Below are 13537 nucleotides of genomic sequence, written 5' to 3'. Positions count from 1 at the left end.
CACCTTTGTTTTTTAAACAGATATAGAATCATACTATAGTAATATCCTGATACTTGCTTTTTACCTGACATGCCTTAAAGCTCTTCCTGTATTAACACATACACCTTTACCTCAATCTTCTTAATAGCTACATAAAATTCTATAGAAGAGAAATGTGCTATATTTTATTTAAACTCTCTCCTGCTGAGGACATTTAATTGTTGACTTTTGTTTTCCATCTCCTATTTCTATAATGTTTTAATTTTCCTTATAAATGTATAACGCTTTTTACGAATTAAAGAAAAAAAAGAAAAAAATGTTAAAAAAAATAAAACCTCTCTCAAGAGCTGGCAGTCTGGTCTTCTTCAAGCACTGGAGATGTCACTGCCCTGCACCCCAGGGATTTTAGTCATGCCCACCATACGCCCTTCCTCTGCAAGCAAGTCATTTTGAACAATCACTTAACATCCCTCAAATCAGACCCTCCAGTTCTAAGGGCCTTGAACTACATGTGAATTTTAAGAGGACTCAACCTGTTGTAACCAATCTTGTCACTTATAAAGCAAGGTTAATAACACATCACAGAGTTATTATGTGAAAAGAGGGCTGAGGTGAAGGTTGGCCTCTAGGATAGGGGCTGCCATACAGTTGGCCATTTCCCAAGAAAATCAGAAACTACAGAAGGAAAGTGTAAGAAGCTCTTTTCTCTTTCTTAATGGATCTTAGATTTGATGTACATAATCAGAGTCACATAGGGTGCTTGTTAAAATTGTACATTCTAGGCCTCACCTACGACAGTTTTTATTTAGTTGACGTGACTGGGGCCAGGAATCTGCATGTTAAGCAGGCAGTGCTCCAGGTGATACTGATGCTGCTGTTTCACCCCACTGGAGAAACACAGTTTGGTCCCACTGGAGCTAAGTCAGAACAGGAGCTACTCTGCTGCTATGGCGATGCCCAAACTTAATGAGGTGAGAATGAAGAAGAGAGTGGCCCAGCTCTTGTTTTGGTCCTATCCTGTGACTTCATCAGGAAGGGCCTGAAAATACTCAGAAAAGTAGCACTAAAGGGCAGTTAATCTTGAGCAAATACTGAGAATGTAGCCTAAGAACGTGTTAAGTCCTTTATATCTTGGCTTAATTCTAGAAAGTCCTTAGAGGTGATTTAACGAAAGGCTGGGGGCCTGAAACCAAGGCTGCTGGGCCCTGATCATAATTGTTGAGGCTCTAGGGCAAGCAGCATAAATCCACTTGGCCTATATTTGGTAGCTTATGCTACATTCATTTATTCATTCAGTTAGCTAGCTGTGTCTACTTTAGACTGAAGCATCAAAAGAGCTTTTTCTACCAGAGTAGACATAATTTAAATAGGATATGGGGGTGGTGGTGTGATGAATTGGGAGACTGGGACATGTATACACTGATGTGTATAAAATGGATGACTACTAAGAACCTGCTGCATAAAAAAATAAAATTCAAAAAAAATATATGCATAACACAGACACACACGCATGCACTCAATCAATTAATCCTCTTTCCTATAATAAATAAATAAATAAATATTGGCTACAATAAAAAAAGAAAGAAAGAAATAGCATAGTCAGCTTTTATAAAGGCTCAACACTATATATACTGGCATCAAGAAAGACTGATACATCCTTATGTCACTGGTTTATTTAAGAAACATTTATTGAATACCTCTGTCTCTGGCATATATTTTTATTAGGCTACTTTGAGTCTTCAAATGTCACTTCCCCTGTCAAGCCTTTCTGAAAGCCCTCAGGTGGAATGAATCTTTAAAAATTATTTATAGATACATTTACTTATTTACTTATTTATAGTTATACCTTGACTTGTGCCCCCCGCCCCCCCGAAATTCAGATTGATGTTACATGTATACAATCAAAGAATTTTATGGCTGGAAGGAGTTTTATTATAACACTAGTCTCAATGTAATAAAATTCACTATTTACATATCTGTCCCCCAGGCAGATCACAAACTTCAGGAAAGGAGACTGTATCTCACTCATCACTGAATCTCAACACATAAGGTGTTCAGCGAACGAATACACGTACGCATATATGAACACCTCTGTATGAATGCTGTCCTTCAAAGTAGTACCTTGGGAAACAGTACATTTTTCCAATAGTAATGACACTGCATAGAATCCCTCCCTAGAATTTGAAATGATCTTCAGAGCCAGTGTCAAAAGCACATAAGAGAACAAGAAATATTTTAATTTCCCCTTTGATTACTCCCCAAAATATCTTTTTTTTTTTTTTTTTTTTTTTTTTTTTTGCAGTACACGGGTCTCTCACTGTTGTGGCCTCTCCCGTTGCAGAGCACAGGCTCTGGACGCTCAGGCTCAGCGGCCATGGCTCACGGGCCCAGCCACTCCATGGCATGTGGGATCTTCCCGGACCGGGGCACGAACCCGTGTCCCCTGCATCGGCAGGCGGACTCTCAACCACTGCGCCACCAGGGAAACCCCCAAAACATCTTTTTTCCATTGATTATTATGAAATTATTTTAGGTCCTTTCCAGAAGTCAAATTCCTCCTTAAAGGATTAGGAATCTCCCAGTCGAGGGTGTCACTCTTGTTGTAGATGACCTCTAAACATTTTAATCCTGGCCTACCTCAGTGACTCTATCCCTGTCTCACCCTACCTGTGCCCAGAGCTACTCTGACTTAGAGACTTGGGTTCAAATCCCAGCTCTGCTGCCTATTATCTGTTCATACATGGGCAAGTTATTTGAGTTCTCTGAGTTTCAGTGTGATTTGTAGTTAATTTTGTATCAGTTTGATGGAGCCATGTGATACCTAGAATAATGTTTAACCAAATATCTGGGTGTGTCTGTGAGGGTGTTTCTTGGTGAGACTTACATTTGAATTGGGAGACTAAGTAAAGCAGATTGCCCTCCCTAATGCGGAGTAAGGGAGAATTCACTCTCTCTGCCTGTTTTCTAGCTGAAATATGGGTCACCTCCTGCACTTGGACTGAAACGACACCACTGGCTTTACTGGGTCTCCATCTTGCAGATGGCAGGTCATGGGACTTCTCAGTCTCCATAAGTGGATGAACCAAGTCCCTGATAATAAATCTCTCCCTCTCTCTCTCTCTCTCTCTCTCTCTCTCTCTCTCTCTATATATATATATATATATACATAATCTCCTATTGGTTCTGTTTCTCTGGAGAACTCTAATACACTCATTCTCCTTATATGTGAAACAGGGAAAATAAGAGCCATATATGTGAGCTCGGTGCTAAGCATTGTATATATATCTCACTTAATCCTTTAACCTCGAAAAAGATAGGTACTACTGGGACTTCCCTGGCAGTCCAGTGGTTAAGACTCCATGTTTCCAATGCAGGGGGTGTGGGTTTGATCCCTGGTTGGGGAAGTAAGATCCGACATGCCATGCGATGGGGCAAAAAAAAAAAAAAAAAAAAAGATATAGGGTACTATTGATAGGATTATCCCCTGCATACTCAAAGTCCTTGCTCCCTTGTGGCACTGACATTCCTTGGGGGTAATATCCCCCTACCACCAAGGAACCAATTCTTTTTGCATCTCAGTCAAATTCCAAGGGGAGGGAATCTGATGGGTTCAAGTTAATGACTGGTCCCTGTTGGGCAAAATTCTCAGAAAAGCCTGTTCTATCATCTGACCTACAGATGGGCTTGTTTGATCAGATTCCCACACCTGGGCCATTCAGCTTTGTTCAGGGGAAATTAGTGGGGGGGGCGGGGGAGCCGTTGGTCTTATGTTAACACAATGACAATTTATATTTAAGAACCACCTTTGGAGTGGTAGAGGCCAGGACTCCCTGGGATTACTAGGAGGCTTTGGACCTGGCAAGCTTGCTAAGGTTGGACCTGTATTTAGTTTTTTTCTAAGGACTAAGGCAGAAAGGGTACAATATCCCAGGGTGTGCTCTTTAGGAAACAGGGATCTCCTATCCCTTGTTTATTGCCGAATTCCAAGCCTTAGAATTGTGCCTGGCACCTGGCAAGCATTCAAATAATATATATTAAATAGATAACTAAATCCAACAATTCAAGGCCTTCCTGAGAGAGGCAGCTCCAAAGATCAACGGCCGTGAACTAGTCTTTCTGTGGCTGTATGACCTAGAGAGAAATCCATGCCCCTAAATACACGTCCAGGAAATGCTTTTGCTGTTAAGAGATTTTCAGTTCTCTTTAGGCATGGAATAACAAAATCCTGGAGGAAAGTACTGATGAGAAGACCTCTAGAGGAGGCGGGAGCTCCCTCTAGGGGCCAAAGAAAATATCCTCAAAAATGGAGCACTGACACTGTAGGCAAATGTCTTTAAGAAAAAATGTTAATGCTTTAAAATATAGCAACGTCCCCAGAACAACAAACAGAATGACAGCTTTAACAATCCTCCTTTGACTACACAGTCACCCAGCAAATAAAGTATCTTTTATATTCCAGGTTCTGTGTAAAGTATAGGATATTTGGATGAAGCTGAGGGTGAGGGAATGTGTAGACAATAGAACCTTTGTACACTATTGGTGGGAATGTAAACAGTTAAAGCATTATGGAAAACAGTATGGATGGTCATGAAAGATTAAAAATAGAATTACCCTATAATACAGCAACGCTCCTTCTGAGTATATATCCAAAGGAAATGAAATCAGTACCTCAAAGAGATACCTGCACTCCCATGTTCATTGCAGCATTATTCACAGTAGCCAAGATACAGAAACAAGCTATATGTTCAATGACAGATGAATGGAAAAAGAAAATGTGGTGTACATATACAAAGAAATATCATTTATCATTCAGTCTCCAAAAAAAGGAAATTCTGTTATTTGTGACAACAGAAAGGAACCTGGAGGACATTATGCTAAGTGAAATAAGTCTCACACTTAAAGACAAGTCTCACACTTAAAGCCAAGTACTATATAGTACCACTTATATGTGGAATCTATAATAGTCAAATTCACAGAAGCCGAGAGTAGAATGGTGGTTGCCAGGGGCTGGGGCAGAGGGGAAAATGGGGACCTATTAGTCAAAAGGTACAAAGTTTAAATACGTACTGGAGATTTAATGTACAGCATGGTGATACAGTTAATAATACTGTATCGTATACTTGAAATTTGCAAAAAGAAGATGTTAAATTTTTGTGTGTAACAACAATTAACTATGCAAGGTGATGGATATGTTAATAAGCTTGATTGTCGTTATTATCTCAAGTGCACGTGATATAAAAACCTCACATTGTAGATAGGATGACAGCATCGTGGCAGCATAAGACACTCCTCTCTTTGTCCCCCTTTTGTCAACAAGGAATTAGACATCCATCCATGAACCACAGTACCTTGGTGGGAGCTGTGGGATCCAGCAACACGTGCCAAGGGACACAGGAGTCGTCTCACTCACCTGTGTATCCAGTAATAAGCAGACAGACCTCAGTACAGGATGGAACAAGCAGAGCAGCAAACTTGCCGCAACCCCTGTCACGTGGTCAGGAAAAAGCCTGGAGAATAAACTGGGCAGATACCCATAGTCAAGAGAGAAATGTTAGAAGTCCAGCCTACCTGAGAAAAGATACAAGTACCTCATTAAAGGAAAGAGAGTCTGAATGCAGCCAAGACAGTAAGACCTTTACCAACACCAGTCTCCCCCCACCACCGCAACACTGCACGGGGCTGACCTATCAGGCGGCGGTGAATTCTCCTGCAGGAAAAAAGGAGAGTGGTGAGTGACCAGGGATGCAGGACACAGCTGAAGAAACTTGTTTCTCTCCAGCAGCATCAAGAGGACCAAGGTAGAACCTCCATGAATGGGAGGAGAGAGGAGATCAGGAAATGGACAGGTAAGACGGTCAAAGGGCATTAAAGGGAACATAGTCAGCAGGAAGTCCATCCACAAGCCTCTGGGAGTCCCACAGCCAGGGATCTCCCTACCAAGTCCACAGGCACCCCCAACACCTTGAGGGCTAAACCCAGAGCTCCCTCCAGTCTGCAACTGGCTCCTTGTACACTCCCAAGTGTGGCGACAAGAGAAAGCTTCCGTCGACAGTGAATGTGCTTAGAAAACGGGCGAGGGTTTGTGGGCAAGGAAGAAATTAAAGCTCGAGCTATAGTACCACTTTTAGAAAACAAAAGGGAGGTTTCAAGTAGCCAGCCTGGTGAGTTGTAAGAACCAGGGAAGACTTAAAAGCTTAAGAATTCCGCCACAAGAGGGAACAACATGAGTGGAACAGGTGTATCTACACAAAGGCAGAGAAAACCCCGGAAAATATCAGCACCAGTGAACTGAATACCTATCTGAAGGCAACTAGCAAAGATTTAAAGAGGCGTCTGCTTCTTCAAATGCAAAAGCAGCAAAGCAAAACTACAAGGAACATAAAGGATCAAAGAAACAGGTTATCACCAAAAGATAATAATAATCCTCTAATAACAGAGCTCAAAACACAAAATTTGCAATGTGGTTGATGAAGAATTCAAAATAACTGTTATGAAGAAACTCAATGAGCTACTAAAAAAATTTAAAAAACCCTCAGAAAGACAATTCAATGAAATCACACACACACAAAAGCACAGGTTCAAAATGAGATATTTACCAGAGATAGAAATCATCAAAAAGAGCCAAGCAGAAATTTTAGAGCTGAAGAATTCAATAAATGAAATGAAAAATGCAGTACAGAACATGTGCAGTAGAGTAGGGCACCTGCAGACAGAATAAGCGAGGTAGAGGGTAGGAATTTTGAAATAACCCAGTTAGAGGGAACAAAGAAAAAGAATGAAAAAAAGAGAAGAAAGCATTCATGATTTTTGGGACACCATTAAAGAACAAATATTAGAATAATCAGGGTCCAGAAGGAGAAGAGAGGAAGAAGGGGACAGACTTAAAGAAATGGCAGCTAAGAACTTCCCAAACCTGGGGAGAGAATTAGACATCCGAGAGAGTGGAATGATATATCCTTAGTGTTCCAAGAAAAAAACTGCCAGCCAAGCATATTCTATTTGGCAAAGTTATCCTTCAGATATGAAAGAGAAATACAGACTTTCCTAGGCAAACAAAAGCTGAGGGAGTTAATAACCACCAGACCTATAAGAAATGTTGAAGGAAGCTCTTCAAGCTGAAATGAAATGACATAAAAATATACAAAAGTATACAATACACTGGTAAAGGTAAATATAAAGTCAAACTTAGAAAACTCTAATTCTGTAATTGCATGGTGTGTTAACCACTTAACTATAGTATAAAGGGCAAAGGAAAAGAATATTAAAAAATAATTATAGCTAGTATAATTACAACTAACACCAATATTAAAAGAGGTGTAATTATAACTAATACCAATAATGACATCAAAAAAATAAAATGGAGGTGGGCTTCCCTGGTGGCGCAGTGGTTGAGAGTCCGCCTGCCGATGCAGGGGACACGGGTTCGTGCCCCGGTCCGGGAAGATCCCACATGCCACGGAGTGGCTGGGCCCGTGAGCCATGGCCACTGAGCCTGCACGTCCGGAGCCTGTGCTCTGCAACGGGAGAGGCCACAACAGTGAGAGGCCCGCATACCGCAAAAAAAAAATAAAAAAATAAAATAAAATAAAATGGGGGAGTAAAAATCTGAAGCTTTTGTAAGCAAAGTTAAGTTGCTATCAGCTTAAAAATAGACTGTTTTATCTATGAGATGTCCTAGAGTAGATGCACAAAAGATAAAGAAACAGAACACACCACCATGGAAAATCACCAATTTAAAAAGATATGCAGAAGGGGGAGAGGGTGGAGATACAAAAGAACCAGAAAACAATGAACCAGAGGCATTAGCAAGTCCTTACATGTCTATAATATCTCCAAACCTAAATAGGCTGAATTTACCAATCAAAAGGCACAGAATGACTGGATGGATTAAAGAAAAAAAAGACTCAACTATATGCTTCATACAAGAGATTCACTTCAGCTCACAAAAGCTCAGGTAAAGAGATGGAAAAAGAGGGGCTTCCCTGGTGGCACAGTGGTTGAGAGTCCGCCTGCCGATACAGGGGACACGGGTTCGTGCCCCGGTCCGGGAAGATCCCACGTGCCGCAGAGCGGCTGGGCCTGTGAGCCATGGCCGCTGAGCCTGCGCGTCCGGAGCCTGTGCTCTGCAACGGGAGAGGCCAGGGCAGTGAGAGGCCCCCGTACCGCAAAAAAAAAAAAGAGATGGGGCTTCCCTGGTGGCGCAGTGGTTGAGAGTCCGCCTGCCGATGCAGGGGACACAGGTTCGTGCCCCGGTCCGGGAGGATCCCACGTGCCGCGGAGCGGCTGGGCCCGTGAGCCATGGCCGCTGAGCCTGTGCATCCGGAGCCTGTGCTCCGCAAGGGGAGAGGCCACAACAGTGAGAGGCCCACGTAACAAAAAAAAAAAAAAAAAAGAGAGAGATGGAAAAAGAGATTCCATGCAAGTGGAGACCAAAAAAAGCAGGGGTAGCTATAATTATATCAGACCAAATAGAGACTATAAGCCAAAAATGGTAAAAAGAGACAGAAGGTCAATAGATAATGATAAAGGGATCAATTCATCAAGAAGATATAACAGGGCTTCCCTGGTGGCGCAGTGGATGATCCGCCTGCCGATGCAGGGGACACGGGTTCGTGTCCCGGTCCAGGAAGATCCCACATGCTGTGGAGTGACTGGGTCCATGAGCCATGGCTGCTGAGCTGCGCATCCGGAGTCTGCGCGTCCGGAGCCTATGCTCCGCAACGGGAGAGGCCACAACAGTGAGACACCCGCGTACCGCAAAACAAACAAACAAACAAAAAGATATAACAATTACAAACATATGCAAACCCAACATTGGAGCACCAAAATATATTAAGCAAATACTAACAGATCTGAAGGGAAAATATAGACAATAATAGCAGGGAACTTCAATACCCCACCCTCAACAATGGACAGATCATCCTGACAGAAAATCAACAAGGAAATGTTGAATTTGAACCATACATTAGACCAAATTGACCTAAGAGACATCTATAGAACATTCCATCCCATAGAAGCAGAATACACATTCTTCTCTAGTGCACATGGAACAAGCCCCAGGATATGACATAATAGATCACAAAACAAGTCTCAGCAAATTTAAGAAGATTGAAATCATACCAAGTACCTTTTCTGACCACAATAGTAAAAAACTAGAAATAAGTAACAAGAGGAAGTCTGAAAAATCTACAAAAATGTAGAAATTAAATAACACATTACTGAACAACCAATGGGTCAAAAAAGAAATCAAAGGGAAATCAAAAACTATCTCAAAGCAAATGAAAATGGAAACACAATATACCAAAACCTATGGGATGCTGCAAAAGCAGGTCTGAAAGTTTATAGTAATAAATGCATATATTAAGAAAACAGAAATCTCAAACAACCTAACTTTATATCATAAGGAACTAGAAAAAAAAAACTAAGTCCAAAGTAAGCAGAAGGAAGAAAATAACTAAAATAACTAATATCTGAGCAGAAATAAATGAAATAGAGACCAGAAAGACAATTTTTAAAAATCAACAAAACCAAGAGCTGTTTTTTAAAAAAAGAAAAACGGACAAACCTTTACCTACTCTTCCTAAGGAAAAGACTCAAATAAAACCAGAAATGAAAGAGGAGACACTACAACTGATACTACACAAATACAAAGCATCATAAGAGACTACTGTGAATAACTGAATGCCAACAAATCAGACAACCTAGTGAAATGGATAAATTTCTAGAAACATACAACTTATGAAGCCTAAATCATGAAGAAATAGAAAATCTGAAGAGACAATAACCAGTAAGGAGAGTAAATCTGTAATCAAAACCTTCCAATACAGAAAACCCCAGGACCAGATGGTTTCACTGGTGAATTCTATTAAATATTTAAAGAAGAATTAATGGCAATCATTCACAAACTCTTTCAAAAAACAGAAGAGAAGGGAACATTGCAAACTCATTTTAGGAGGCCAGCACTTGAGATAAGGACAGCACAAGAAAACTATAGTCTAAAATCTCTGACGAATATAGTATCAATGAAAAATTAATCAGCCAACTGATGAAAGAAATAAAAAGTGTTATTCAAGCCAAATTGAGGATTATCACCTGGGAACAGCCTCTCAGAAAGCTCTGAGAACTCTTCTGTCCATTAGAAGTCAAAGCACAGTTATATAAGTTTTTTGAGACAGAGGGCTGTACATTAAATAATGTATTATTGACAGTTTACACAAGTACAAAGTGGTGGGTCATGTGACCCCTTACAAGATTAAAAAGGAATGTTATCTTTTAAGGTGTTGTCTTGTTGATGCTAGGAAAATATTCTCCTTTATGGTAGAGAAGGTATTTCTGCCAACGGGGAGGTTTGGTTGATGCATGATGCAGATACACAATGCACAGTAGGGGGAGAGAGGTGGCCAAAGGGCAGGGAAAATTTTTTATGTTTAAATTTTTCTTGTCTTGCCATAAAATATAAATTTTATTTCACAATAGGTACAAAAATTCTCAACAAAATATTAGCAAACTGAATTCAACAACACATTGAAAAGATTATACATCATGACCAAGTGAGATTTATCCATGGGTTGTAAATGATTCAACATACACAAGTCAATAAATGTGATGCACCACATTAATAGAATGAAAGATGAAAATTACATGAGCATCTCAATATGCGTAAATAGTATGACAAAATACAGTATCTTTTTATGATAGAAACACTCAACAAATTGGGCATATAAGGCACATACCTCAACATAATAAAGGTCATATATGACAAGCTCACAGCCAGCATCATACTTAACAGTGAAAGGTTGAAAAACTTTCCTCCAAGATCAGGAAGACAACAAGAGTGCCCACTCTAACCACTCTCATTCAACACAGTACTTGAAGTCATAGCTAGAGCAATTAAGCAAGATAGAGCAATAAAAGGCACCCAAATCAGAAAGGAAAAAGTAATATTGTGTAATATTGTGTTCATGAATCAGAGGAATGAACACTGTTCAAATGTATACACTACCTAAAGCCATCTACAGATTCAGTGCACTCTGTGTCAAAATTCCCATAGCATTTTTCACAGAAATAGAAAAAGCAATCCTAAAATTTGTATGGAAACACAGAAGACCCCAAATAGGCAACTCAATCATGAAAAAGAATAACAAAGCTAAAGGTATCACACTTCCTTATTTCAAACCAGATTACAAAAAAGTATCAAAATAGTATGGTATTGGCTAATAGACACATAGACCAATGTAACAGAGTCAAAAGCACAGAAATAAACCCTTGAATTTACAGTCAACTAATATTTGACAAGGAAGCTAAGAATGGAGAAAGGATAGTCTCTTCAATAACTGGGCTGGGAAAACTGGATAAGCACATGCAGGAGAATGAAATCCAACCCCTGTCTTATACCACTCACAGAATTAACTCAAAATGGATTAAAGACACAAACAAAGACCTGATACTGTAAAACACCTACAAGAAAAATAGGAAGGAAGTTCTTTGACATTGGTCTTGGCAGTGATTTTTTTTAGATACAACACTGAAAGCACAAGCAACAAAAGCATAAATTAGTAAGTGGTATATATCAAACTAAAACACTTCTGCACAGTAAAAGAAACAACCAAAAAATGAAAAGGCAATGTACAAAATGAGAGAAAATATTTGCTAACCATATCAGAGCAGGTGTTAATATCCAAAATACATAAAGAATTCACACACTTAGCAAAAATAATATGATTTAAAAATTGGCAAAGGAAATAGACATTTTTCCAAAGACAATATCCAAATGGCCATGAGGTACATAAAAAGGTGCTCAACATCACTATCAAAGAAATGCAAATCTAAACCACAATGAGATATCACCTCACACCTGTTAGAATGGCTATCATCACAAAGACAAAAGGTAACAAGTGTTGAGCAAGGGTGTAGAGAAAAGGGAACCCTTGTGTACTGTTGATGGAAGTGCAAATTGGTTCAGCCATAGTGGAACACATTATGGGTGTTCCTCAAAATTAAATATAGAACTACCATAGGATCCAGCAATTCCACTTATGGGTACGTATTCAAAGAAAATGAGAACAGGATATCAAAAGAGATATCTGCACTCCCATGTTTAGTGCAGCATTACTCACAATAGCCAAGATATGCAAACAACCTAAGCATCTGTCAATGTCAGGTGACAGATGAATAGGTAAGGGAGATGAGAAACATATATTACCTATACAGACACACACACACCATTGACCTTTGAACAATGAAAGGGTTTAGGGGCACCAACATACCACCCCTAGGTCAAATATCCATGTATAACTTCACAGTCATCCCTCTGCAGCCATAATTCTGCATCTACAAATTCAACCAACTACAAACTGTGTAGTACGGTAGTATATATTTATTGGAAAAAAACCTTGTATAAGTGGACCCATGTAGTTCAAATCCATCTTGTTCAAGGGTCAACTATACATGGAATATTGTTCAGCCACGAGAAAGAAGGAAATCCTACCATTTGTGACAACGTGGATGGACCTGAAGGCATTATGCTAAGGGAGATAAGTGATATCATATAGTATTTGTCTTTCTCTGTCTGACTTATCTATGGAATCCAAAAAAAGCCAAACTCATAGAAGCAGAGAGTAGAATGGTGTTACCAGGGATTAGGGATATGGGAACTGGGGAGATGTTGGTCAATGGGTACAAACTTCCAGTTAGAAGATGAATAAGTCTCGGAGATCTAATGCACAGCATTGTGATTATAGTTAACAATAATGTATTATGTACCTAAAATTCCCCATATTATATAATCATTTCTAATAATAAAGCCACATCAGAGTTCCTTGTTTGGGGTTTTTTATAAAAAAAAAAATAATACCTACATGTTTAAAATTTTTGCAATAGACTTTCTTGAAAGGACTGGAAAGAAAGTGAATTTTCAAGAATTTTTTCTAGAATGTAATCCTAAAGAAAAGCATTTGTCATTGTAATCCCCCAAATTATACACACATTCTACAATTTTACCGAGGGATCAAAGCCAGATGAAGGAAACGAGAATGAGTAGCAGTGAGTGAAGTTAAGTTGCAAAGTTTTTAATTTTGATGGTGAGTATGGTCTTCACATGATGATGATAATACAAGACCCAGTTGATCACACTGAGGGTTGATAGTAAGTTATACCATATTTTTATACAAAATCTGATGAGAATTAAAAAATTAAATAATCCCAGTAAAGATTCAATTAAACTCTAATGCGCAGATATCAGTAGTGGCCATTTGTTCCTTACGTGTCAGCAATCACTCATCCTTATTTTTTTTTAAATAAATAAATAAAAACATCACTCACCCTTCTTCTGCTGGCAGTGCTGCAGTTTTCCTAGGGGAAACAGCGCTTAGATACTCTCTGTCCATGTGATTCAGATGGAGTTCACTCCCAGAGCCAGAGCTGAGCATGTAACCAAGAGGTAGCCATTAACTTGTACTCTCGGGCTCCACTATTGGTTCAGGGATGTGCACATTTTTGGATCTTTTGCTGGAGCAGGTAAGAGAGGGGTGATTTCCTTTCTGCTCCAGCTGCAGATTCT

Source organism: Mesoplodon densirostris, chromosome 13, assembly GCF_025265405.1.
Source record: "Mesoplodon densirostris isolate mMesDen1 chromosome 13, mMesDen1 primary haplotype, whole genome shotgun sequence".
In the NCBI taxonomy this organism is placed as follows: Eukaryota; Metazoa; Chordata; class Mammalia; order Artiodactyla; family Ziphiidae; genus Mesoplodon; species Mesoplodon densirostris.
This window is presented reverse-complemented; position numbering follows the sequence as displayed.